The sequence below is a fragment of the Podarcis vaucheri genome, assembly GCF_965113315.1.
Source record: "Podarcis vaucheri genome assembly, chromosome: 11".
Taxonomy (NCBI): domain Eukaryota; kingdom Metazoa; phylum Chordata; class Lepidosauria; order Squamata; family Lacertidae; genus Podarcis; species Podarcis vaucheri.
Window position 1 is genome coordinate 56,363,095 of NC_138749.1, and position 26,946 is coordinate 56,390,040.

The following is a 26,946-nucleotide window of genomic DNA, read 5'->3' on the forward strand; positions in this document are numbered from 1 at the left end:
AAGAAATACTCTGCAGATGTTTTCCCTATCCCAGTGTATAAAGTGTGTTGTGGCAAAAAAATGTTTTAGTATAATTATTATTATGGACAGTTTGCATCTGTGTGCACAGAGTTCTTTGTAAGGCATCCCTGTGAAACAGCGGGGGCTTCACAGGAAATGTGCATCAGTTGGAAATGTCCCGTTCAGTTTCTGGGAGAGAATTAGCCTCACGTCTGACTCATCTGCTGGTGACCACAGTGAGCAACGCCCATGGTTGCTGGCATCGTGGGAAATGCTGACCTGCCTTTTCGGCAGAAACAATTGACCTAATTCTCGCACCAAAGCCCAGTTCACTTGCGGTTTTTGTCGGCGCTCCTGTCATTTCCGTCATGGCCAATCTTCATGCCAGTAATGTAATGTAGAACAATGCTTGCTGCATAGAAAGATGCCATAGCTTTTGATGCCAGCAGTTGGCACTCCTGGCAGCAACAGGCACTGATTTCTTTAAAAAAAAACACCTTTACATTATATTGGCTGCCAAGGCCACCTGAGTCTCAAGCAACAGCAAAGGATCTAGGAGTACCCTAAGCTATGGTACCAGATTTTTTTCAATGAATCCGGGGACACTTTCCCGCCCTTTGAAGCTGAGTAGCAACAGGGAGTCAGTAGTGGGGGTGGTGAGGCAAAAGACGCTTGGGCCAAGCACACATGCATATTGTATAAAGGTGCAAGGCCTTCTTTCACACCCTGTGAAACATAAATGTGCAGGTTTTTTTTAAAAAAATGGGCAATGGCGCGCAGCCCCCCCCCTGTGACTCCCGAGGCTTCCCTGATCTCCATCCTCCTTCCCCCTTTGTTTTGAAAGATCGGGGGGGGGTTCGGGAGTCACTGGCAGCCGTTGCCCAGGAGGGGCAAGCCTAGTAATGCAGTTGGCTCTGACTGGCTTCAGGAGATGCTCGCTGCTCGCTGCTCACTGCTGTGGTGCATGAAAAATGGCAGGCGCCACGGCAGCGAGCAGCTCCTGAAGCCAGCCAGAGCTAACTGTGCTACCAGGCTGGCTCCGGGCTGCTGAGGCTGCCACTGCCACATTTCCCAGGGACAGATTTGCACATCTGGGGACATTTCAGGGACAGAATTTGTCTGGGGACAGATTTGCAAATCCGGGGACTGTCCCCGGGAACTTGGGACGTCTGGTTGTTGTTGTTTAGTCGTTTAGTCGTGTCCGACTCTTCGTGACCCCATGGAACAGAGCACGCCAGGCACTCCTGACTCCACTAACCTTGAAATAGTACCTCAGGTTAAGAACTTTGCTTCAGGATGAGAACAGAAATCGTGCTACAGCGGCAGCAGGAGGCCCCATTAGCTAAAGTGGTGCTTCAGGTTAAGAACGGTTTCAGCTTAAGAATGGACCTCCAGAACAAATTACGTTCTTAACCTGAGGTACCACTGTAGTGCAACTGACTTTCAGGGTTGGTGTGTTGTGCGACAAGCAAACAGAGTGCAATGAGATTGAGTGTTTGGGGTGGGGGGATGGCTCGGTTAATTTCATTGTACACAGGTTGTACATTGACAATAAAGGTATTGTTATTGTTACTGTTATCGTTATTGTTATCATTATTGTTATCGTAGTGTAAATGTGTCCCTTCAGACAGCAAAAATGCAATAACATTAGGAAAGCATTGCAGAACTAATAAAGTGGGTTGGTGCATTAAAGGTCCAATACAAATCCGCCACCAATGCACAATTTTTGTGTCACTGGCACGTTGCAGAATGCACTTGCCCCACCCCACCCAGTCTAGAGGGGCCCATATATTCAGAATTTAGTAAGTCTCGGGGGAATAGTTTCACAGCTGTGGCTGGGCAGCCACTGAGAACCCCTCTGTGTGTGACCTGTTGGTTCAAACCCAATGCACAGTGTGCTTATTCAAGAGGATAAGTCATCGTGGGGCTCTAAGATATGTGAGAATTTGACAACGACTTAAATTTTGTAATGGATGGAGATCACTCCTGAGAGAACGATAAAAGCAAGAATCAAGGTGAGCTGCAAGTAAAATAGTTTCTCTTATCCTTTCTTTGGGAAAAAGAAAGAAAACAGAAATTTCAGAGGAGCGCAATTCATACTTTGAGTACTGCCTGAGCTAACATAAATCAAAGATCAATTCTCAGTGCATCAATATTTTACAGACCACTAAGTAGAGTCCTATTAGGAAATTAATGCAGCCTTCTCCCTTGTCCCGTAATTCCTTTCTGCCTCCAGGCAAGTGGGTGACACACAGGGGAAATGGCCAGCAACTGCCAACAGTGAATGTGTCAGCAGCATTTTATAGGCTGTAAAATTGGTTATTGTTCTTTTATGGAATTATAGCATTAAAGACTCCCCCAGTTCTTGAGAAGGGTCTTGTAAACTGAATAATAAAAAGCATCGCATTGAGAAAAACAGCCTCATTGCTTTAAAAGCGTAGAACGTTTCCATACCTCCCTCTCACTCACTTATCCAGGTCCACATCCTTTAAAAAAGAACCATGTCATCATCTGCAATGTATACAGTAGTAAATCTCCAATGTATACAAGAGTATACACTGGTGATTGGTTACTCTGTCCTCAAATCTTTCACTGATTATAAGCAAACATAATAGTTTTTCAGAAGGCATAGGTAGGGGCCATGGGCGTAGCCAGGATTTATGTTATGGGAGTCAGGATACCCACCTGTCATCATCCTCTGCCTGTCTCTGTCTTGCAGATTCGGAGTGAAATGTCTCAACAACAGTTGTTTTAAATTATGTTCTTTTGACACCCAGGTGCTCAGAAAAATCTCTCCAAATCTTTGCTAGAATGCACCACATCATCACCTAAGACTTCAGGGGCCAGCAAACTTTTTCAGCAGGGGGCTGGTCCACTGTCCCTCAGACCTTGTGGGGGGCCGGACTATATTTCTTTGGGGGGGGGATTAACGAATTCCTATGCCCCACAAATAACCCAGAGATGCATTTTAAATAAAAGGACACATTCTACTCATAGCTGTCAACGTTTCCCTTTTCTTGCAAGGAATCCTATTTGGAATAAGGGAATTTCCCATTAAAAAAGGGAAACGTTGACAGCTGTGATTCTGCTCATGTAAAAACACGCTGATTCCTTGACCATCCGTGGGCCAGATTTAGAAATCGATTGGGCCTGATCCGGCCCCCGGGCCTTAGTTTGCCTACCCATGATCTAAGTGACCTCAGCATGCATTTTGATTCCAAATATTCTGATTATTTCTACTTTCAGTAAAGTATTTTTATTTATTTACTTGATTTAGGGGGGCAGCTGCCCCCTAGCTATGCCCCAGGTAGGGGCAGGTCCAGCCCCATTATTAGGCATTTTGGGGTGACTGCCTCAAACAGCTGGTTTTGAGTGTTGCGAAAGAGTATAAAACTGCTATTTAATTTATTGGGACTGGGTTTTTGTTGCTGCAGAGAGGTAACAGTGGGATTTCCTGCCCAGGATCCCCAAATAATTTGAGCTGACTTAGGGACTATGTTCCTCAGCTGTGGTTGGGGGTGTGCTGGTCCCGGGGGTGTTAGCGTGAGGCGTGGTCAAAGTCCGGTCCTGGGTCGAGGGTCTGGAGACTGTCCACCAAGGAGGAAGCTGGGTTCAAAGCAAAAAGCCGGGCGTGGTCGGGAACTCCGGAGAGACAGGTCTGGGTGCTGGCAGAAACAGGTTTCCAACATCATTGCTCCCACAACCTGGGACTGGGCTGACTGGCCTTTATCTCCTCTGAGGCCTAGGGCAGTCCTGGCCCGCAGGTGACCCGTCTCTCCTGACCTTAAGGTGAGCACTCCTCCTGAGACAACTTAGTTCCCTCCGCCTCTCTGCCCTGAGCCTCTGCAGCTCAGGAGAGGCTGGAGGGTTACTGGACCCAGGGGGAGACTCACCTTCCCCTGACAGGGCTGGGAGAGGCGCACCTGTAGGCAATGGGTCCTCAATCACCTCCGGAGCCAGAGTGGATTCATCTGGTGTCTGCTCCTGAGGATCCGGCACAGGTGAGGGCCCTTCAGATTCAAGCCCCTGCCCCGGCTCAGCCGGCCCTGGAGGCGGGGACTCCTGTGCAGGCTGGAATTCCTCTGGCACAGCCTCTGAATCAGATTCCCAGGCCATCACAGGGGGACACAATCAGTGGAGGCTGTTACATTAGGAAGAATGGGGACAAAACTGGAATTTGTGGCTTCTGTGTGTCATTGGTTCTGGTTTAATCTACTGTTGGCCTCCCTGCCTTCAACTCTACCAATCCAATAGGCACCAGCTACTACTGGACACTATTTGCTGTTCTACTGCGGGTAGCAAGATGTGTTGGGCTAGCCCTGGCTGGGAAGTTTCAAATAAAAAGTTGAATGGCTACATGTCATGGGTGGTTTCCTGGAGTGATGAATGTCTTAAAGCTTGTGGTTTTGAGTCCCTTCCCAACCATCATTTTTATCATCAAGGTTTTACCTTCTTTCACGCGGCTGAAATAATTCACACAGTAACGCTACATATGTAGAAAGCAGCTGCAACATTCAGCTGACTGATGTAGTTTCTTTTATAGGTAGCTCTGGAGCAGATTGGGACCAGACCCTTGAGAAATCCGCTCCCACTCTGTGCTGGCAATTGTCAAGGAGATTCTCAGCAGTTCAACCAAAGGCCACGCAAATAATTAAGTTGGATAGTTGCAGTAATTCTTAGAAAGTAGCCTTTTATGAGCAAAAATGCGATCCGTTTTTGGAAACATAGTGTTTGAATGTCACCCTAATCTCTGAGCAATACAAAATTCCAAGGGTACCAGGAGCTTACCCAGGGTTCAGTTTCTTCAAAATGAGGGACAGCAGAGACTGTTGTGTCTTTATGATATATGGTTTAGTTACACATATAGACAAACTGAGTCTACAATGGAGGGGCTCACTGCATGAACACCCCAAAAGGGTATTTTTTCTCCAATTGAATTTTTTCTTGGATTCAAACAGAGATCTGGCATGGCTCTCTCTCTCTCTCTCTCTCTCTCTCTCTCTCTCTCTCTCTCTCTCTCTCTCTCTTCTTCTGCTTGCTGCTTTGCTTCTAGGTCACATCATGACAAATCTCATCTCTAAACTCAGGCTTTTGCCCTTCTAGCTATCTAAGAATTGAAGGAGGGCTTCAACCCATTTTCCCTCTTACCTTATCTTATCACCCAGGCAATCACATCAACAGGAAACTAACCTGGCTTGATTAGCTTTTAACCTTTGCTGGATCCAGGGATCAGAAGGCTTGATGAGATTTTAACACCCACAAACTCATAACAGAAAAAACTTACATCATCTTCAGAATATGCTCTGATTTAGATTCGGGCAGCCTTTAAACAGGAAAAAATGTTTCAGAACTGGGATGCAAGGCCCTTTAAAGCTTTAAAGATAAAGCCCAATGCACTGAATTATGTTCAGATATAAATTGGGAGACAAAACAGAAAAGCCCCATCTTCACCATCTATTTTAAGCATCCCAGCAGAAACCATTGTAAACCAATGCTCCATCTTCCACCATTCATTTGATATTGAACTACTACCAGTCAGGAAGCAGCCTCAAGCAGTAAGGGTCACAATAAACTAAGGTGCTCACTTGCCCATCACCCAAAAAGAGAACAAAATAGAGAACTTACTTGCATAAAATTATTATTTAAATTTGCATTTGGCCCTTCATCCGCAGATCTCAGAGTAGTTCACAGCATAAAATGTGCATGTGCTAATTCATATGCAAAGCTGCAACTCTAGAAAGTGTTGCTATAATTTGAATAGAAACACTATCCATCTCACCATAGTAGGAAAAACTGTGACCAGGTGACATGTGTTCAGTCTGCTGTCCAGCATTGTTGATGCGCAACTTCACAGCTCCACCCTTCCTACTTACAATTCATTATCTTTAAATCAGAGATTTACAGTGGACGCTCGGTTTGCGAATGTGATCCATGCAGGACGCATGTTCGCAACCTCCAGACGCAGGTTGCGATTCGGTGCTTCTGCGCATGCGCGACTGCCGAAACCCGGAAGTAACCCATTCCAGTACTTCCGAGTTTTGGCAGTCCACAACCCGAAAAAATGCAACCTGGACACAACATGAGGTATGACTGTATTGGACAGCCCTTCCAACAGAGGATACTTTCAGATAGGGGAAATATCCTTTGACAGCCCCTCAGATTAGAGGACTACCTCCTATAAAGTAGAACACTTGGGCCACTCTACAATCAACTATAAATCACCAGTAAGCACAAGTGATTGGAATCTAAAGGCCTGTTTATCTTTACTGGAGGGTGTTCTTATTTTCTAAACTCCATGAACTTTGAAGCTAACCAAATGACCACAGCTGTTTTTAGCAAGTACATTTCCTTCAGGCATATTGGCACTGGAGACCAAAGCATTGAAACCAAACATGCGGTCATTCTGATTGTTTGGATAGAAGTCATCCTGCAAGACATTTATTCATTAAAAGCTTCATCCTGCTGACCTATTCCTTAGAGAAAATTCTTCACAAGGACTTTACATATCCAAATTTCCTTTCCTTCCCTCTGTGCTCACCCCTGAATTCTTGCTTTGGAATTTTGTGTCCGTGGCAGAGAAGCGATACTGGCATTGGTGCCAATTTCAAGCAAAATGTTGCCTGATTTGGGTGTGATCTCACCAAAATTGCATGAGATCTTGTATGCTCCACAAGATCTAAGATTACCTCACTGTCCTGTTGATGGGAACTCTCACTACTCAGAGAAATGGGGTAATATTAAGCAGGTGACTATTTTAATCCAAATGCCAGAATCTAAATTTAAAGTAACATTTTAACCCAGCATTAGAAATTTGCAGAGATGTGGTAAGTAAATGTTGTTTTCAGTGCATACTTCTTCTTTGGCGATCACTTGTAGCCAGGTAAGATTGTCTTCCATGAACACGGTTTTAAAAGTGAGTCCGTAAGTGACTGTGAAGGCCAATTCTGGATCCAAACATCCTTCCACAGTGAGGACATAGGTTTCCAGGCAGGAGTTGTTTACGGTGAGGGTTTGCCAAGCGTGCCTTCCTCTTATTGCGCTTCTCCCTTTCATTCTGAGTTCAAGCGTCTTCAAAGCCCACAACACCTTTGATAAACTGTTCTCCAACTGAAGCGTTCGCAGGCCAGTGTTTCCCAGTTGTCAGTGTTTATACTAGATTTTTTTCGATTTGCCTTGAGAGAGTCTTTAAACCTCTTTTGTTGACCACCAGCATTACACCTTCCATTTTTAAGTTTGGAGTAGAGTAGTTGCTTTGGAAGACGATAATCAGGCACCTGCACAACATGACCAGTCCAACAAAGTTGATGTTGAAGAATCATTGCTTCAATACTGGTGATCTTTGCTCCTTCCGGTACACAAAGATATTGCAGGGCTTAACAGGGGGTGGGGAGTGAATCCAGTAGTGGTGAAAGAGGCTACTTTATGGCAATACGTCCACTATATTGGCTGGGCTCCAAAGAGCCACTCCTGTGTGCTGAGACTTCTCCTTTTATTTCCCAACTGCAGCTTCTCTGTACTGCATTACAGATTACTCCTTAAGGTTTCCCATACCCTCCAACACATCTCCAATGAAAATAGGGACATCCTATTCCATAACAACAACAACAACAACAACAACAACAACAACAACAAGTTTATTATTTATACATCATCCATCTGATTGGGTTGTCCCAGCTGCTTTGGGCGGCTTCCAACATATATAAAAACATAAAAACGTAAACATAAAAAACCTTTCCAGATGTCTTCTAAAGGTTGTATAATTACTTATGCCTTTGGTTCAGGGGGGTCACATAACTCCATGCCCTCCAATGAAAATAGGGATGTCCTAAGGGAAAGCAGGACTTTCCGGGATCAAAACAGAAACCAGGACTGCTTCTGTAAATCCGTAACTGTCCCTGAAAAATAGGGACACTTGTAGGGTCTGGTCTCCTGAATTTCTAGATTTGCTGTTAAATACAGCACAGGAGTCAAAGACAAGGCCAGAGTGAGGAGAGCTAGCTCATGGCCAAGGTGTTTTGACTACCAACAGAGTTCCTAAGCAGAAGTCTTGAAGAAAGCATTGCTTAACATGCTTTCAGATGAAAAGAGACCCGTACAATAAAGAAATCTAAAGACAGAGGAACATTCAAGCCAAACGGCCGTTTGAGTGCCGGCATGGCAAGCAGCAGATGCAGCCATTAATTAGTGTTAATTGCTTCTGTCTAGACACCATGTGAAGGCCAAACCATTGCCTTTTGTTTACCATTTCAAAGTTACCTATATCTGCCAACAGCATTTTTAGGACACCCTCGTTTGGATCGTTTCATTCCACTGAAATTGCTTAAACCAAGAATTTAGCACATATGAATCAAAACTGTAGCAGTTCAGCCCAACGTTGAATTAGTTTATCTGCAAACTCACTAATAAAGCAACTAGAAAAATCAGACAAAAAGTATCTAAGAGCATTAAGAATCCAAAGCAAAGCCTTAAGGGACCTGCTAATTTTATTGGGGTCAGACACTGCATTCTGGTAAGCTTCTTATTAGGATGTATTAAGGAAGTAATTAACAGTCTGATCTTGTGCATATTTACATAGGAGGTAACCCTCTTTGCTCAGTAGGACTTGTTTGCAAGTGAGTTGCATAGGTTTGCATCCCTGACTATTTATTTAGTTAATAGCCTACCCAATCCCAAAAGTCGAGATACCTTAAAAAGGCATGTTAAAACAAACTGATGATAAAATATATTAAGTGTAAAAGATACCCAAATGCCATGTAAATCAAGCTGAACCTATGTGTCTTAATACAAAATCTCAAATTAATAATAATAATAAAAAATCTGACTTTGTATGCTTCCAAAATATCAGACATTGGTTTTTCCAGACTGCCCCCTGCAGTGAAATTGTCAGAGACAAATGTTCCATTTGTTTAATAGATAAGATGTTTCTAAGGCCTGTTGTGAGACATCCCTGGGAAACCTTTGTGTTGTTGTTCACGAGTTCAAACATATGTGGCTCATCAGGAGAGCATGAATTTTTAGGAGAAAATCAGAGAGACACCATACACAACCACTTCATACACATACGCAACACCCGTTTGCAACAGTATCAGCCCTTGCTTAATTCTGCAGGCATCTCTCAACCCGTCTTGTCACCACAGCTGTCAAGTGTCCCTTATTTGAAGGGACAGTCCCTTATTCCAGCGCCATGTCCTGCTGCTGTCCCTTATTGATGGATGTCCCTTAAATGTCCCTTAAACGATGTCCCTTAAATTTCAAAGGAAGCAGCTCCTCTCCCTCCCTCCCTCCCTGCCAGCCAGGGAGGAGGGAGGCTCCAACTGTGTTGCTTGGCTGTGTTGTTCACCCAATAAGAAGTCTAAGAACGACTGGGGGGTGAAGCTTCCATGCCTTGTGTGTGGCTAGTTAATGCAAGCTGAGGAGGTTTTTGAATGCTGGACGCCATTTTGTTGCACGTGCTGCTGCAAACTTTGCAGTGCAAAGCCAGGCTGGGGAGCCATCTTAAGTTGAGGCTGCATAGGCCTTGTGGTGCATGTGATTCAGATTCTATTCAGTTGAAGCTCTGGTTACAAAGTTGGTTGGACAGTGTTCTCGAAGCTACCAGCATGAGTTTGACCAGACTGCAGGAGGACAGGAAGACTGGAGTGCCTGGAACAGGTGAGGCTGCAGGTCCCTTATTTGCACTGCTGGTCCCTTATTTTCAAGGCTGCTGGTCCCTTATTTTCAAATCTGTAAGTTGACAGCTATGCTTGTCACCCCCCAGGTCTGTAGCAACAAGCCATCATCCATTTTGGACCAAGTCCTCTGGAAGCCCTCTTTTTTCTCTTTTCTCTCTAAAACACCTTCTAACTTCAGAGTCCAAGCTCTTAGGGAAGGGCTGGCAGAATCCGAGACCAGGGAGAAGAGTTGGTGGAAGAAGATTGGAAGAAATTTAAAGATTATTTACAGAAATATTGCAAAATTAATGAATGTTAGAATGATGTCAGAATGAAGTTAAATGGTTTAAGCAGCAATGTTATAAAGGTGTATGTAAAAATGGATTATTAACAGGTGAGAATCCAAAGTTATAATATATTAAATTAAAGGATTAAGATAAAAACAAAGAGGGAAAGAAATTGCTGAATTAACTAACTGAATTGGAATACAATAAAGGGAGGTGTGAGGAGGTCAGGGAAGCAAGGAAATGAATGTAAGGTGGAAAGATTGATGTATTTTTTAAAGTGTTTTTTATCTTTTTTGTATTTTGTATTTTTCTTTTATTCTTATTTCTGCCTTTTCCCCCCTCTTCTTTTTATCTATGTAATTTTTTTCTTTGAAACCTTAATAAATATCATTAAAAAAAAGGGAAGGGGTGGAGAGCCTGTGGCCCACCAGATGGAGCCTGGAGATGGAGCCCAGACAGTGGCGTGGCATGGCATGGTGTGGCGTGGCGCAAAGGGATGGTTGCTAGCACAAGTTAGGAAGGATATGAATAAACAATGTATCCTCCCTTGCTACCCTGAACATTCCCACAACTATCACACACAGGTAATACTAGTGGGCTTCCCATAGGCTCGTAGGTTGGACACTGTGAGTACAGGAAGCTAAACAAAGATGGGCCCTTGACTTGATCTAGCACGGCTCTTAACAAAGAATGTCCCCAAGCCATAGCATTTGAAGATCCGAAGTGTGTCAAGACTGGCAGCTGTATGTTAAGAAATGTTTGACTATCAGGTATGCATTCAGCTGGAAAGATTTTCCAAGATGATGACAATCTCTTTTATAACAACAACAACAATTTATTTATACCCCGCCCATCTGGCTGGGTTTCCCCAGCCACTCTGGGCAGCTTCCAACAAAATATTAAAATACAGTAGTCTATTAAACATTAAAAGCTTCCCTAAACAGGGCTGTCTTCAGATGTCTTCTAAAAGTCTGGTAGTTGTTTTTCTCTCTGACATCCAGTGGGAGGGCGTTCCACAGGGCGGGTGCCACTACCGAGAAGGCCCTCTGCCTGGTTCCCTGTAACCTCGCTTCTCGCAGGGAGGGAACCGCCAGAATTCCTTTGGCGCTGGACCTCAGTGTCTGGGCTAGGTGATGGGGGTGAAGATGCTCCTTCAGGTATACTGGGCCGAGGCCGTTTAGGGCTTTAAAGGTCAGCACCAACACTTTGAATTGTGCTTGGCAACGTACTGGGAGCCAATGTAGGTCTTTCAAGACCGGTGTTATGTGGTCTCGGCGGCTGCTCCCAGTCACCAGTCTAGCTGCCTCATTCTGGATTAGTTGTAGTTTTAGCAGTGAAGGAAAAAAACCTGGTGTGGATTTGTCCAAGGTCGCACAGGGTTGAACTATCTCTTCTGGGATTAGGATACAAATGTTTTTAGACCATAAAGCTGTAACGCTACTTGACAGCATGCTATGACAAATCATCAGGGCATTTTGATGTAGAACCTATGTCGTTTGACCTGCAATATGATTTGCAGCTTCTAGAGCTACACTGAATCATTTTGACTTGTCCTCCCCCCCCCTTTTCATTCTGCCTAATTTTAAGCACAGTGGCTCGTATGTCTGAGATGATCTGCATTGGAAAGTACAGCTACTAATGGCCCTTGCAAGTCAAGAAACAAACAAAAACTTGTCGTTGTCCATCTTGGAACTGAGAGTAAACAACAGAATGAAGTTCTGCCAATGCTACTGACATGAGAGAGTTGTATGTGATGTAGTTATACAGAAACAGAAGTCAAGAACTAAAGTCTAATCTAGCATTTTATCTTGGGTATAATAAAATGGGGCCAGGACGTCACATGCTTCTTGATAGAGAAGTGGGGGGGGGGGGGCTTGAGAATACATAAAGGTAAAGGGACCCCTGACCATTAGGTCCAGTCGTGACCGACTCTCACCCCGTCGCGGGGATTCAAACCACCGACCTTCTGATCGGCAAGCCCTAGGCTCTGTGGTTTAACCCAGTGCCACCCGCGTCCCTGAGAATACATATCTTAATATAAACTTCCATGAGGGTGTAAGTTTCAGAGAAACCCATAAAACCAGATGTATTGGCCTTCGTCATGTCAAAAACCCTCTTGGTAAAATGGTTTCTTATTTTGCTTTCTATTTAAAGCTATTTTAAAACCTGCTTTATTTATTTTATTTTTAAAAAAATAATCAGTGGGTTGGATCCAAATTTTTTTAAAAAATCTTGCACAAATCCCCCTGTACCCATTTGCCAGGCATCAAACTCTCCAATGAGGTTGCTGTGCCTGAAAAGATATATAAAAGTAAATAAATAAAAAATGTGAAAGCTGTTGATTTTGTTGATTTTTTTCCTGTTGGGAAAGACATCTGCATTGACTCTTAGCTGAGAATTCTCTCATAGCATTACATTCAGGAAGGTTTGTAGCAAAGCTATGGTCACATCAGTGGCGGAGCATATGAATGCGCTGCCCAGGACAGGCGTGCTCCCGAGGGGGGCGGGGCACGGACGGTGCCCTCCCAGGTGCGGGATAGCCACTGGGGTGCACGGAGTGGCATGCACGCTGTAGCCAGGAGCGGAGTTAGCCATCCATGGGGGCAGACCAAGCTGCTGATGGCGGACATTCGGCGTGCCACCCACCTGCGACTCTCAAGCCTCCACCAGCTGTCAAAATGAAGGCAGAAGGAGGGAATGCAGCTGGCAAAGTGGCGCAGTGTGGAGCCAGTGTGGTGTAGTGGTTAAGAGCGGGAACCGGGTTCGCGTCTCCGCTCCTCCACATGTAGCTGCTGGGTGACCTTGGGCCAGTCACACTTTGAAGTCTCTCAGCCCCACTCACCTCACAGAGTGTTTGTTGTGGGGGAGGAAGGGAAAGGAGAATGTAAGCCGCTTTGAGACTCCTTCGGGTAGTGATAAAGCAGGATATCAAGTCCAAACTCTTCTTTTTCATCATCTAAAGCCATTTGCACCTGTTGCCGTGCAACCAGTCCATTGCAGAATGTAGGCATCCTATATATAGAAATGAGCAAACCAGTGTTTGTTGTGGGGGAGGAAGGGAAAGGAGAATGTTAGCCACTTTGAGACTCCTTAAAGGGAGTGAAAGGCAGGATATCAAATCCAAACTCTTCTTCTTCTTCTTCCTCCCCCTTCCCCTGACGAGGTAGCCTTGGGAGTCATGGGCGAGCGGCATGCCAAATGTCACCCCCCTCAGTGAAGACACCCGGGTTGGTCAGCCACCCGCCCCCTCTTCCTCTGCCCCTGGGTTAAAAGGTAAAGGGACCCCTGACCGTTAGGTCCAGTGGTGGCTGACTCTGGGATTGCAGCGCTCATCTCGCTTTACTGGCCGAGGGAGCCGGCGTACAACTTCTGGCTCATGTGACCAGCATGACTAAGCGGCTTCTGGCGAACCAGAGCAGCACATGGAAACACCATTTACCTTCCCGCCAGAGCAGTACCTATTTATCTACTTGCACTTTGATGTGCTTTCGAACTGCTAGGTTGGCAGGAGCAGGGACCGAGCAATGGGAGCTCATGCCGTCACGGGGATTCGAACTGCCAACCTTCTGATCGGCATGTCCTGGGCTCTGTGGTTTAACCCACAGCGCCACCCGTGTCCCAATGCGGGTTACATGTATGCAAAAATAACCTTGTTTTGTAAAGTCCTTCCACGGAAGGTGCAATGAGTAACATTTGCCACCAGGGGTTGGTTCTTCTCCCATGTCTAGCTAGTTTTCAAAAAGCTGTGTCAAAAAGCTGGATTTCCCATATCTGCTACCCAAAACCCGCTACCACCTTTCCTATCTGATACAGCCAGTGAAAATAAGCTGGGAAAGTCCTTGCTGGGATTCTAGCACCCAATCATATAAACTGCCATCCAGGAAGAAACTGGAATGGATAGTAAGTTGTTGAGCTTTTTTGCCTGTTTATTTTTCAGGAAAATTGCCAAAAACAACACTGCCAACATGGGTTGACATGCGTCCGGATTTCCCCGGACATTTTTAGCAGTTTACGCCCAGCCACTACTTCTGGCTGCAGTATTCCAGGTATGTCCGGGAAATTCCAGATGTATGGCAACCCTATTAAATCTCAAAATTACCCTCAAATTTTAAGAGCTGATATAGGATTTGGGGGTTAGTTTGTATGATGTCTAATGATCCCAACCATGACTGTGGTTTTGCACACGTGCAACTATGTATTCAACATCCAATGTACCATATTTTTTGCTCTATAAGACTCACTTTTTCCCTTCTAAAAAGTAAGGGGAAATGTGTGTGCGTCTTATGGGGCGAATGCAGGCTGCGCAGCTATCCCAGAAGCCAGAACAGCAAGAGGGATTGCTGCTTTCACTGCACAGCGATCCCTCTTGCTGTTCTGGCTTCTGAGATTCAGAATATTTTTTTTCTTGTTTTCCTCCTCCAAAAACTAGGTGTGTCTTGTGGTCTGGTGCGTCTTACAGAGTGAAAAATACGGTATATAAAAATTTGGCTCAAAGCCTTCTATGAGCCAGAAGTACACGCAATCCATTTGTGATGAGACTGAATGATGCCCTTGAAGTCCCCTTGATGGTGATCTCTGTGTACGACTGCAAGATAAAAACAGATTATCCTAGACTCTATGAATATCCAAGCTTTGGAACTTAGCCTCAGGAGTTCTGAAACTTTATCATAGTAAATCACCCCTGGGGGAGGTGGGAATATCAAGAAATGGTGTTTCTCCCAAAGGTATGGACATTTCCCATTTCCAACAGCCTCAAGCAGGAAATAGTTTGTATCTGCTGTGTGGGCAGCAGAAGCCGCCTCACTTCCTTGTTTTCAAGAACAAGACCATCTCATGGGACAGGCCTGTGTCAGAAAGAGCCAAGGGCAATGTCATGTTTCCCAGGCCAGGCGCTCAAATCTACCTTCTCAGGGAAGGCTGCTTTTCAGCATCCGTTGCATAATGGCAGAATTAACCTATCTTTTGGTAGCAACTGAACTGGGGAAAGCAGGATGGTAACATTTGCATGTTGAGGTCCCCAAGCCACCCCCCAAATAACTCACAATTCACACAGAATTTTTGTTTAAGGTTTTTGGCATAATTTTGGCCACAACTTTATTAAAATACATAATGTGAGTGGTTGCTTAGGCATTGGTTACGGCTATCTGTCCCTGCCCAGGGACAGAACTGACTTTCGCCCACCCTGCGAAAGTTAGTAAGGGAAAACATTTTGGGGAGAAAGATGGAGCTGGGAACCATGCCCTCACCTCTCCTCAGATGCTCCCAGGGGCTCTTGCGTGGCCCTAGCTCCTTGCCAGGGATTCGGACAAAAGCATGGCGAGCCCCTGGATTCCTTTAACGGAATTCCCTTGCAGCAGCAGCATTGGAGGGGCAGGCACAGCCAATCCATCCCCCTCCACCAAGCAATTTTTTAACCAATGCCTAACCGCAACCTTACAAGTTGTGACGATTTGCTACACAGTAGACAAAAACCAAATGGCACCAGCCAATCTGCCAGATGGACAAAATTCCTACCGGGCCCCTGCCCCAAAGCAGACGACCCCATGACAGGCATAGCAAGGTCAAACACAACAGCCCTAAATTAGGGAGGGTGGGCGGGCGATCCAATGTGCGTAGTGAAAAGAGGAATCTCAACATTGTGTGTGAGGAATATATAACGTTCGGGCTATCCAGAAATTTGGTAACATCAAAATCTCCCTAACAACCCAGAATAGCCCAGTCACAGTCATGGCTATCTAGACAATCCCGCCCAGCAACCAAAAGGGGGTGTTCTGCTAGACCTCCACCGCAACACGTGCTCTCCATGAAGGAGGACACACTGTTCAAAGAATGTTAAGAAACTTCAGGCTGTGTGTGAGAGAGAGTGTGCACATGCACAGACACACACACACACACAGAGGGTTGGATTAACGCGGGTGGTGCTGTGGGTTAAACCACATAGCCTAGGGCTTGCCGATCAGAAGGTTGGCAGTTCGAATCCCCGCGACGGGGTGAGCTCCCATTGCTTGGTCCCTGCTCCTGCCCACCTAGCAGTTTGAAGGCACGTCAAAGTGCAACTAGATAAATAGGTACTGCTCCAGCGGGAAGGTAAACAGCGTTTCCGTGCACTGCTCTGGTTCGCCAGAAGTGGCTTAGTCATGCTGGCCACATGACCCGGAAGCTGTACGCCGGCTCCCTCGGCCAATAAAGCAAGATGAGCGCAGCAACCCCAGAGTCGGTCACGACTGGACCTAATGGTCAGGGATCCCTTTGCCTTTACCTTTTATATATATCTACCGTACTTTCCCGTCTATAAGACACCCCCATGTATAAGATGCCCCCAATTTTTGGAGACTGGAATTTAAGAAAATGGGGGGAGATGGCACAAAGTTGTTGAGATTTTTGGGGAGAGAATTGAGCAGAGTTGTTGAGCTTTTGGGGGGAGGGGGATTACCAAGGGTTGCTGAGCTTTCTTTAGGGGGGAATGATGAAAACCGCTCACACACGTCACAAAATCCTCCTCCCGTCTGTCCCCTCGCTGACAGAAGCTGCCAATTGCCTGCCCAATTACTGCAGCATCACCCGGTCAACACCACCCATTGACACAGCAACCAATAACATGCACAATAGCCGCCGACAACCGCGACAGCAACCAATCAAACATCCACCCTATGCACTACACATGTATAAGATGACCCCAACTTTTAGCATGATTTCTGAGGGGGAAAACATAGTCTTATACACGGAAAAATACGGTAATTCAAAATACAAACAGCAATAATAAACACAATATTATTTTTCTGAAATGAAACAAAACATACAATAAGATGGAAAATGATGTTTATTTTTCTATATTTGTATAAATATATATATATATAATATTTTGTTTTATATGTCCCCCTTCCCAATATGCTTATTTTGCTTAATGGTTTATCAACACACACACACACACACACACACACACTGTATTTCCCAAAAATATATTGTGCTCAAAGCAATTCACAGAAAAGAGAGAGCTGTTATTATTTCTTTTTATTTCTATTTATTAAGCATCATCTGCTTGTTATCCAAAGGTCTCCAAGTGACTTACACTGGGGGTGGGGGGGATATGTACCATATGCATTACACCACAGAAAAAACACCTAGATTTTTATACTTGTTTGAGGCAATACTATCCACTCTGAGAGCTAATGAAAGCAGTGTTTTCATGCTGTGAATAAAGTATTTTTAGCACATAATTTCAATAAACCTTTATATAGCAATGGACATGCTCTCAGGAAGTGCCCATGGATGTTTTTTAAAAAATATATTATAATGTTCTTGGGACACAATAGATATTTAACAGCTTTTCGGGTAGGTGCGGGGGAGAGCAAAAATATATATCTGTAGATAGAGAACATTCTGTGTCCTTCCTATTGTTCAGTCCAAACAAAAAAGCAGACTAAAGGGTAAAGCTGTCTTTTTCACTCGAATTGGTTCTGTGCAGCAGCTGAGCCCGTCTTTCCCAGACGTTTAGACTAGGGGTTTATCCAGCTCTCCGTTTTCTGGAGCTCTGTGGGTGCAATAAGACTTCCATTTCCCATCCTTCTTTCTGCCTATCCCGAAGTGAACTTTAGGGTTTATTGTTCATGTTTATTTTGATTTTTGTTCATGTTTATTTCCATTATTTTCAAAGGCCAGGACAAACTTCTAGCAATAGTATTTATACAGTGGTACCTCAGGTTAAGTACTTAATTCATTCTGGAGGTCCGTTCTTAACCTGAAACTGTTCTTAACCTGAAGCACCACTTTAGCTAATGGGGCCTCCCACTGCTGCTGCTGTGCCGCCGGAGCACGATTTCTGTTCTCATCCTGAAGCAAAATTCTTAACCCAAGGTAATATTTCTGGGTTAGCGGAGTCTGTAACCTGAAGCATATGTAACCTGGAGCGTATGTAACCCAAGGTACCACTGTACAGCGGTACCTCGGGATGTGAATGGGATCCGTTCCAGAGCCCCGTTCGTATCCCGAACAGAATGCAAGATGTGACGGCGCGCCTGCGTGTGTGCGGGTCGCATTTCGCCGCTTCCGCGCATGCGCGTGACATCATTTTGAGTGTCTGCGCGAGCAGCGAAACCCAGAAGTAACGCATTCCGTTACTCGAACGCGCTCAACCTGAAGCGCATTCAACTCGAGGTATGTCTGTACGGTGATACCTTGGAAGTCGAACGGAATCCGTTCTGGAAATCAGTTCAATTTCCAAAACGTTTGGAAACCAAAGCGTGGCTTCCGAATGGCTGCAGGAGTTTCCTGCAGCCAATCGGAAGCCCCGCCAGATGTTAGGCTTCCAAAAGCAGTTCGCAAACCAGAATAGTCACTTCCGGCTTTGCAGCGTTCAGGAGCCAAAACGTCCGGGAACTAAACTGTTCGAAAACCAAGGTATGACTGTAATGTAATTTTAAAGCTTCCATTTCTCTTCCATAAAGTGCTGAAATCTGGAAGTGAGCAACTTTTGAATGAGCTGTTGTGGTCCAGCATATCTGAAGGTTACCGGGTTGGGAGAAACTGCTTTATGTGGGGAGGGCGAACCTAAATTTTTTCCAAAGGGCATATGGTCCCAGAACCCAGGTTTCTAAGAACCCAGGTCCTAAAGACTTGATCCAACAAGTGGCAAGCGGAATCAAACTAATCTTTCTGGTCCTCTGTTCATGATTTCCCAGTACAGTCGTACCTTGGTTTTCAAACAGCCTAGTTCTCAAACATTTTGGCTCCTGAACACCGCAAACCCAGAAGTGATTTTTCTGGTTTGCAAACTATTTTTGGAAGCTGAACATCCGATTGGGGCTTCCGTGGCTTCTGATTGGCTGGAGGAACTTCCTCCAGCCAATCGGAAGCTGTGCTTTGGTTCTCGAACATTTTCAAAAACCCGTTCTACTTCCAAGGTACGGCTGCACACTACATTCAGCAATGAATGCGGTCAAAATGTTCTTCTCGAATTCCAAGGGTTTGGGTATTCCACATCTCTCAATTTCTGCACACTGTCACATCTGATTGCTAGCAAGGAAGAAATGATTACAGCTGTCTGCTGCAGTAGCCTGAAGGTTTTGCCTCCGATCAATCCCACAGAGGGTACCGTGAACCAGGTAGAAAGGAAAGCATCTGGGAAAGCAAACAAACTATACTTAACGTTCTCCACACATACATTCCCATAATCATTTCACATGCTCAAGTTCCATATTGTTTGAAAGGTGGAGAACTGGATCAGAGAAGGGTTTTTTTTTTCATTTAAAAATGCATTAAAGTCCTTGAACACATGAGATTGATTAGGTGAAGTCCATTTGCCTGATTTTGTTTCCAAGGGAAATGTGAAGCGATTATGGTGAGTTCCTGCAGAGAAGCATTCATCTAAAATTCTTCTCAGGCTCATTTATCTCTAAACAGCTGCTAAATGGATATACCTGGAATGAAGCCACATTAAACAGCAGCTCTTAAGAAACAGCATCATTTCCTTTTCTTCAGGGCTAGCAATTTTTATTTTTTATTTTTTTTAAAAAAAATACACTCAAACGCTGCAAAGAAATTGGTTGAAACATATTCTATTTTAAGACACACCACATCACCCTTATGTTGTTGTAGGGTTCTAACTGATATGGCAGGTTCAAAAGTTTGACTAAACGTTCATGAAATAAGCTTACTTTATTTATATTGCTCATAAAGGAATTTAAGACTCTCTGGCTAAGGTCTTGTGAGCATATTACATTTTTGCAGTGATTGACTATGTGATAAATAGCATTTTCCCTGAGGGTCGTTGCCATCCTTTCCCTAAATAAAGATGGGTTGCAGTTTCTTCTGGGAGGGGGGATTTTTGCTTGGTTTCAGTGAATTGCTTCCAGATTCTAATTAGGACCAAACCAAATAACTTTATTGTACTAGCTGTTGGCCTTGACAAATCTGAATAAAAAATAAAAGCACGTAAAGAGATGCAGCGCCACAAATAATAGTCTCTGTTTAGATCACAGCATCTCCCGTAAAGTTTAATTAGGACAAACGGTATGTTTTCTTGAAGAAGAAAAACAGTTACTTCTTGGTGGAGCTACAAGAAACAAACTCTGAATCAGAGGTTTGTAATTGCACCAAAAGGACGTGGGTGGCAATGTGGGTTAAACCACAGAGCCTAGGACGGTGAGCTCCCGTTGCTCGGTCCCTGCTCCTGCCAACCTAGCAGTTTGAAAGCACGTCAAAGTGCAAGTAGATAAATAGGTACCACTCCAGCGGGAAGGTAAACGGCATTTCCGCGCACTGCTCTGGTTCGCCAGAAGCGGCTTAGTCATGCTGGCCACATGACCCCGGAACAGATATAGGGGGTACAAGGGAGAGGAGAGAGGTAGAACATTACATTGTGCAGGAAACAAATCCTTGTGCTGATGGAACGTTCACCTTAGCACTATATTGAATTACAGCCCTTAATTGAATCCAGTTGTGCTAAAGGTTTGCATTATTAGATCAGATCAGTACATCAGGCAAGCTAAGCATGAGCTAAGAGGTTGACCCAACAAGTGGCATGTCTCTGCAGCTTCCTTTTGAAGAGTGGGGCAGAAACAGTTCCTTGCATGGCAAGCAGCTGGTGTCCTAAAACTGGGCAAGCAGACATGCCCTCCTTTGAGTGGGATGGCCCTGTGAGGCATGTTTATACTCTGGCATCTCCATGTCCCTGGAAATGGAGGCACAGTTGGTGTCAGCTCAGCACTAGGCTTGCTCTATCTCAGTTGCCTCCTGTCAGGAATGAGCCAGCTCCAAATGAAGGTTTGCAGTCAACTGCAGAAAGCAGCCAGGACCAGAGAGGCTTAGATGTTAGTCAGGCAGGGGAGAGCCAGCAGCTGCAGACTTCGGCTCTTCCTGATCTTGAAAGACTGGCTGATAAGGCAATAGCTGAGAGCAGACGGGAACACAGTCAAAGCTCACAGGAAGCACAAAAAGGCATGAACAGTCTCAGAGACAGCCTCTCAGAAAAGGAAGAGGTGGGAGCTGATTCACTAAGTCTGTAGAGTCGGTGAATAGGAGGGCTGTTAGATAGGAAGGAAAACAAGAGACGTAAGGGTCGTAAGTTCGATATCTGCTGTCATCGCTGGAAGGAGTCTTCAGGAGGGTCATCTTGAGTAATGATGCCAGAGGCTTTGTTAGAGCCGTCTGGAGCTATCTGTTTGTTTTTGCAGCAAATCCTCCTTTTTAATTACCTACACTTACTGTGTTATTTAGCGAGGAACCTAGACTCCTGACACCACCCCTAAAAGTGGATCCTCCTCACTGATGGGGACGCATCAGTGTTTTTAATATTTTGTTGGGAGCTGCCCAGAATGACTGGGGCAACCCAGTCAGATGGGCGGCATATGAATAATAAAATTATTATTGTGGTGGTGGTGGTGGTGTTATGGAAATGAAGGGGTAGAATGCTGGAACTCTATGGGAGCACATGCAATACATTATTGAAGATAATGTATTAGTGCAAATGTTGTACTCAATGAGTTCACTGAGAGTTGCAAGTTAAAGTAACTGCCATTGGCCTGGCTGCTCTGATACGGAGAAATGTTTCTTATATATTCCAAGGTCTACAATCTGCTGACATAAAAATAAACCGCAGCATGCTTGACTCTAATTAATGCATGCAGGGGTTAAGACCATAGAGTAAGCTGTCCTGCTAGGCTTAGCTAGGTCACACCTTGGGGTGAAGGGTTACTAAACTCTTTGTACTCTTTTTCCTCCCACCATGTGAAACCCGACCAGGAAGGATGTTTGTATTTCTATACAAATAATTTAGAATCACAGAGTCTTAGAGTTGGAATGGACCCAAGGGCCATCTAGCCCAACCCCCTGAAATGCAGGGATGTCAACTGAAGCATCTATGATAGATGGCCATCCAACATCTGCTTAAAAAGGAAGGAGAATCCACCACCTCTTGTGGGAGTCAGTTCCACTGCCGAACAGCTATTACTCTGAACAAACACAAACAATATGTCAGCTAATCATATACTGACAATATTTTTATAACACTATACTGTATCAAAATTCATAAACAGAAGACATGTAATATGTGCATGGAGTCACAAACTAATAAGAATCAGACAAATGTTCCATCACCAGGAATGGTAGGGTTGGTAAGTCACTGTCAAGGATCACTGAAATAGAGGCAGAATGCCTTTCCACAGTCAATATCCTATCCAAAATATAGCTGGAAGTGAGTTGGAGCACGGTGGTGCTATGGGCACAACACTACAAACGTGAGATGGTGGGTGCTCCAAACAGCTCTTACTGTCAGAAAGTTTTCTGAAGGCTTACGGTAGTTGGAATCTCCTTTCTTGTAACTTTAAACCATTGGTTCAAGTCCTACCATCCAGATCAGGAGAAAACAAGCAGCCCCCTCTTCCCTTTGATAGCCCTTAAGATATTTGAAGATGGGGCTCCAATTAACATTTGCAAAAAAGCCTGAAGCATTTTTGTTAGGGATTGTAGGGAAAGACCTGCCAAGGAAATTGAAAAACATCTTTATGCATGCGACAACGGCAAGAGTCTTAATAGCACAAGGATGGAAGAATGAAGAAATCCCAACCAAAGAACTGTGGCAAGAGAAACTGATGGACTATGTGGAATTGGCGAAGTTGACACATAAACTAGGTGATAAAGACAACTGTGACTTTAAAGAAGAATGGGAACCTTTTACAAAGTACTTAAAGAAACAACAAAATGAATTGGACTCCTTGGCAGGTTTTGAATAAACACTCACAAACTTTTTATTGGTAACATATAGATAAATAAATTAAGGATCTTTACAATTTTATAACATGCAGAGAATAACATGTGCTGAAAAACCAGAGAGAGAAGCTGAGGGAAGTCCGGGGGTGGGCGGGCGAGAGGGTGGGTTTTTCTTTCTTGGGGAGGCAGGAGGGGAAAATGGGGAGAAAAAATGAGGATGACGTGTTTTTGATGAACTGTTATGTTGAAATTCCTAATAAAAAATATTTTTTAAAAAAGGTATTTGAAGATGGCTATCATATATCATATCATATCGAAGGCTGAGCGCCGAAGAATTGATGCTTTTGAATTATGGTGCTGAAGGAGACTCTTGAGAGTCCCATGGACTGCAAGAAGATCAAACCTATCGATTCTTAAGGAAATCAGCCCTGAGTGCTCACTGGAAGGACAGATCGTGAAGCTGAGACTCCAATACTTTGGCCACCTTATGAGAAGAGAAGATTCCCTGGAAAAGACCCTGATGTTGGGAAAGATGGAGGGCAGAAGGAGAAGGGGATGACAGAGAATGAGATGGTTGGACAGTGTTCTTGAAGCTACAAACATGAGTCTGACCAAACTGCGGGAGGCAGTGGAAGACAGGAGGGCCTGGCGTGCTCTGGTCCATGGGGTCACGAAGAGTCAGACACGACTAAACGACTAAACAACAATCATATCTCCTCTCAGTCTCCTCTTTTCCAGGCTAAACACACCCAGCTCCTTCGAGTGTTCCTCCTAAGGCTTAGTTTCCAGACCCTTGATCATTTGGTTGCCTTCCTCTGCACACATTCCGGAAACATTTGCAATTTTTGAAAGTAAGTTATCTGCCTGTCTTTTCTTGCTGCTGTATAGAAAAGCACGTGAATCTGACCTTTGAAGAGTTTGTTGAGTAAGCCATTTAAAACTTACTAAACGTGTGGTCTCTTTCTAGGCTAACAGAAGTGGGTAACTTTGGAAGAAACGCAGAAGGGGATATTTTAAAGATCTAGCGGTCTATATTTCCAGGCTTGGCTTTGCTGCATGTTTTCTGATTTAAAAATCTCTGCTGGAGTTCTCAAGAGTACTTGCCCCAAACCTGGATCTAGGCATCCTTTTATTCTTTAACCAAACTATCAAAACCCAACTAGGCAGACAACTGACTTAAGATAAAAGGCAAAGTTAAGCACTAGCAAATTGGGCCTTGGAGAAACCTCAGTGTGTGCTGCTTTCTGGAACCCACAATGGTAGCTTAATTCAAGGAGCTGGAAAATGCGTACCACAAACCACTTCATTTAGGACAGGCAATGTTCCAGCAGTATCCCAGCTCTCTCGATTCCAGTGCCAATTCTCTATTCTTATTCCTGTTGTCTCCATTGCATTTTCCTATCCCATCCAGATACTTGTCATTTGATTTTAATTCTTCTATCCTTTGACTATACTTCCTCAACAAGTCCCATTTCCAACAATCGTCCGCTTCCAATGTAACATTTTGTACTCACTCACTGATCGATTGGCTTTTGTATCTCCCTTCCTATCAAAATGGCCCCTAAGAGCTTTTAGGAGCCTATTAAAAGGAATGACACAGGCACCAAATACATGGAAGATGTCACAAGGGAACTGTAATATTTCCCCATTAGATTCATACCTGTGACCTTAGATTTCTGACAGGCTCTGCCCTTTGATGCACACCAAAGCAGCTCAATATGTAAGTGGTCAATGGATGTGGTGGTATGATCAGAACAAATAGTGAACTTACAAAACCAAGGCTGAAGAGGATTTGTGTATGTGTTGAATAATAATAATAATAATAATAATAATAATAATAATAATAATAATAATAATTTATTTATACCCCGCCCATCTGGCTGGGTTTCCCCAACCACCCTGGGTTGCTTCCAACAGAATATTAAAATACAATAACCCATTAAACATTAAAAGCTTCCCTAAACAGGGCTGCCTTCAGATGTCTTCTAAAGTCTGGTAGTTGTTTTTCTCTTTGACACCTGGTGGGAGGGCGTTCCACAGAGCTGGTACCACTACAGAGAAGGCCCTCTGCCTGGTTCCCTGTAACTTGACTTCTCGCAGCGAGGGAACCTCCAGAAGGCCCTCGGTGCTGGACCTCAGTGTCTGGGCTGAACAATGGGGGTGGAGACGCTCCTTCAGGTATACTGGGCTGAGGCCATTTAGGGCTTTAAAGGTCAACACCAACACTTTGAATTGTGCTCAGAAACATATTGGGAGCCAATGTATGTCTTTCAAGACTGGTGTTATGGTCTCAGTGGTAACTTTGGAAGAAGTTTAGGACTCCCCCTTCCCTGATCTGATTTGGGGCCTGATCTGGGATTTCCTGCTGGGAACAGGTGTGTGCAGCCAAAGCACAGTGTGGGACTATTTGAAAGTCCTTTTGCAAACTGCCTCTCCTTCTCCTCCACCCACCACCCCACTGTACCCAACAGTGAGTCTGGGCTTTCTCAATCCAACTCAACTGAAGCCTGATTCCACCTGAATTCTGTTCAGAGTCAGTATGGTGTAGTGGTTAAGAGTGGTAGACTCATAATCTGGTGAACCGGGTTCGCATCTCCGCTCCTCCACATGCAGCTGCTGGGTGACCTTGGGCCAGTCACACTTCTCTGAAGCCTCTCAGCCTCACTCACCTCACAGAGTGTTTGTTGTGGGGGAGGAAGGGAAAGGAGAATTTTAGCCGTTTTGAGACTCCTTCAGGTAATGATAAAGCGGGATATCAAATCCAAACTACTACTACTACTACTACTCCTCCTCCTCCTCCTCCTCCTCCTCTTCTTCTTCTTCTTCTTCTTCTTCTTCTTCTTCTTCTTCTTCTTCTTCTTCTTCTTCATCTGGTGCACAACCAGTGCACAACCAGTGCTATTTTTCTAGAAAAAGAGGTGTCTGAGCTCACCATGAACTTCTCCCTTGTTCTCTTATAATAGCAATGGCTGAGAGATGCCAGAATTGATTTCCGGTGAGTTCCAGCTGGAAAAAAAAACCTGTGCACAACCCTAGATTTATTTGCCCAAGACTCTGAACCCTGCTTTCGTTAAAGTTGCAATCATGTTAAGTATCCTGGTGGAGAAAGAGGAAGAAAAGAGAATGGAGAATAATTTGGGGGCTTGAAACACTTCTCTCTTTTGAGGTGGGTTTTTGTGAGCCCCCAAGGCTCTTATCTGAACTAACAGAATTTCTCTGGGACCCTACAATTAGCTAGGTTACTTAATATAACACCATGCTGCTAGATGGAGCCACGCGGTATTCCGAAACACCCTAAAGAAAAAGCAAGCTTTTTAAAAGGTGAGTTGCCGGAGCTCTTCTGCAGCTTCCCATTAATCTGCTGCTTGGGTGGGCTTCTGGAGAGGACATTACAAAATGGCAAATATATGTGGAAGGACATACTAAGGAATAAGCTTGCAGAAGGAAGGGACCTTGCAGTTCTGTGGGAATTAGCTGCTTGACCATCTAGTCAAGTCCAATGCAATTAAACTGAAGCGATTTTAGAGATTTAACTAGTTTTTACTATTGGGCATTGTATCTTGAAAGCCGCTTACAGAATATTGTAGTTAAGCAGTATATAAATTGCTCAGCCAAACAAACAAACAGGCAAACAAACAAACAAACAAACAGCTAGCTAGCTAGCACAGTTCCTCCTCTATGCATGCTGGTTGAACTTGTATAGCAACCATAGTGGAGATGGTCAGGACCACAGTTTCCTGCTCACCTCTATGCTTTTTTACATTACGTGCGTAGAAAGGTGCTCTGTACTCACGAATACCATTACGTCTTGCAGTTCTACCCCCTCTTCTGTTACTTCCTGTGGAGACGAGGAGACAACCAGAACAAAATTCCTTTTTGAAAGGTGATGGGAAAAAGAGCATTTTATTTGAGATGGGAGATCCCGAAGTGGTGACTTAGCAGGAAAATGAATGGGCGTGATTAATGGGTTGAAACATCATTTGTGCCGTACAATGGCCCAGCGTGTCCACGCAGTAACATTCCCCCCAAAGGAGCCCTTTAGACAAATTCACACACTTTGCAGCCTCTGATGCAGTGATGCATTCTGCTGGAACTGGTCTCACAGTGGATCTTTTCAGCCGTGCTGTCAGTGTGCCCGAAATCTGCGCAGCCTTCCCAGAATTCAGCGTCCCTAACACGGTCAGCTTGGCCTCTGGCAAGGGTCTACTGTGGAGTAAAAGTCAGAGACTAGCAGTGCATTGGCTTTGCTCTGAGGCTACTGTTTCAACAACAACAACAGGCTAAAATAGCAGCTTCGCACATGG

The 26,946-nt window shown here is 44.5% G+C and overlaps 1 protein-coding gene across 1 annotated transcript in view; it reads left to right on the forward strand.

The window, feature by feature from the left end:
- The window catches only part of S1PR3 (sphingosine-1-phosphate receptor 3), an 86,206-nt gene that overhangs the window by 27,413 nt on the left and 31,847 nt on the right, over positions 1-26,946 (forward strand). The window lies entirely within an intron of this gene.